At 44.9% G+C, this 1985-nt stretch overlaps 1 protein-coding gene across 1 annotated transcript in view; it reads left to right on the top strand.

The window, feature by feature from the left end:
- The window catches only part of LOC119587035 (proton channel OtopLc-like), a gene marked incomplete in the record, with an annotated part of 90926 nt that overhangs the window by 59290 nt on the left and 29651 nt on the right, over positions 1 to 1985 (top strand).

The following is a 1985-nucleotide window of genomic DNA, read 5'->3' as shown; positions in this document are numbered from 1 at the left end:
GTGAATACATCAAAGGAAATTCTCCCCCCCTCCCCCAGGGATGAGTGCGTTGTGCCCCCGCCCTGTCACCCGGATGGCCTGTCACGCCCCTGTGATGACGGCTCTGAGCGACACATCTCACGCCTTATCCAAACACAGAGCTAAATCGAGCAGTTGTGTTGCAGGGTGGCGAGTCATTATCACGCTGTTGTTTTGTGCGAGGTATCACTTTCCTTTTCTTTATTCGAGCTTCGGTAGATTTATGGAATTATGGATGTAGAAAAAAAAAGGAGAAGGAAACTCAACGAACTTAAGTGGATCATTACAACAACGAGAAATTAACTTATCGAAAAGGAGCATTACCTTTTCATGAGTATCGCCGCTAGGAAGAACCAACGGCTAAGCTTTTGAAAAAAACAGCAAATCATAAACGACAACTCACCTCGAATATATCTTTCTTCTTGTGCTTGATGGGATTTCTTACAGTCTCGCGCGTCTCTTGAAAGTCACCGTTACGTCACAGCGCGAAGGTGTTCAGCTTACATTATGGCCGGCAAGGTCTAAGGGGCCGCAACCTCTGATCAAACACCACGACAGACCTGAGGGCACTCGAGACTAAGACTCTCTCCTTCGTCTGCGTTTTTGTGGCAGTTTGTGTGCACTGTTCACTGACTCGCCTCTTGTGGGGAGGTAATTACCCATGAGGCAAGGGCGGGGGACAGGGAGGAGGAGGTAACAGGAGGCTGTGTGACACTTAACATTCCTGAGGACAAGAAGCCAAAACCTCGGGTCCTCCTGTTTTGCCCCGCGTTAAAGGGTTACAATAGCTCGGAGGCTGTCTGGAGCCTATGACCTTTGCTTCTATATCCGCGGCCTTTACCTGACCTCGGGGTAAAAGGCCGAAGGTGTCTTCTGGATAGGCCCTTCGGTTCGGGTACTATATTGGAACACGGAGTGTCGCGGGAGACAACATGACTGTCTCTCCAAATATGCGCGGCCACATGCATGTTTGTATATTTAATCTCGAAAGTGGAATGGCCATATACACAAAGAGCATTTGTGGCCAAAATGCCGAGGGACTTTCATGGTACGAAAAAAGGTCAGAAAAAGGACCGATGGCGAATTGCCATTGGAACTTGTTTTGCTCGACCTTTCTGTCGCCAAAGCAGGTGTTCTCAGAATTTTCGAAATGTAAAGATACATTTTCAGCATAGAGTAACCATTACAAGCTGAAAATATATTTGATATTTAGACAATATGGCCAGATAATACTCGCTCACCTGGAAAATAACTGCATGTGCACTGCCGGCCGTCGACACAAGCGGGTCCTTAATGCAGGCAGAGATCGCGCTCAGATTCTTGGGCCTTACAGCGCCAGGCAGCCGACCTCCAGCGCGACCAGGTTGTACGGAGGAGAATGTTATTGTTCTGGGTGTTGTGTTACAACGGGCGAGGCTCCGCGGCGAGGAATGTTCAGCCAAACGATTTAACTGGACAAGGATACGTGGAGATGCCGATCTAAATTGACAATGTAATAGCCTGCAATATTTAATACAGAGACGTGTGATGACCTGTGAGCGTCTGAAAAATCGTTGTTACGGCAAAGGAGTCATGAAACGGAGGGAGGCAAAATAAAACTCTCGTAAATGGACATGGGGAAAAAAAAGAATGATAAGATGAACGAAGAAAAAATAATTCTGTTTCTTATCTCTTTCTTAAAACAAGGGCCTTAACTAAACTATTCGTTCGATGTCGTAATGTTAAAACTAACCTTTCACACGTTTACATATTGATTAGACACCGAAGAAATTATGTCAAGCTTCTCGAAAATATGTACCGTTGGAAAAATAATTTGTTTACAGAAATCACTTGAGAATATAGAGTCAATTTATATTCAGCGAATATACATACGAACGTATTTTAATGTAAAATAGTTTCCCGGACTCTCTGTGGTTACAAAACTAGATTCCCGTTGCTTTAAAATTCAATCTCAGCTTTAGGAATTA

Source organism: Penaeus monodon, chromosome 22, assembly GCF_015228065.2.
Source record: "Penaeus monodon isolate SGIC_2016 chromosome 22, NSTDA_Pmon_1, whole genome shotgun sequence".
In the NCBI taxonomy this organism is placed as follows: Eukaryota; Metazoa; Arthropoda; class Malacostraca; order Decapoda; family Penaeidae; genus Penaeus; species Penaeus monodon.
This window is presented reverse-complemented; position numbering and strand designations above follow the sequence as displayed.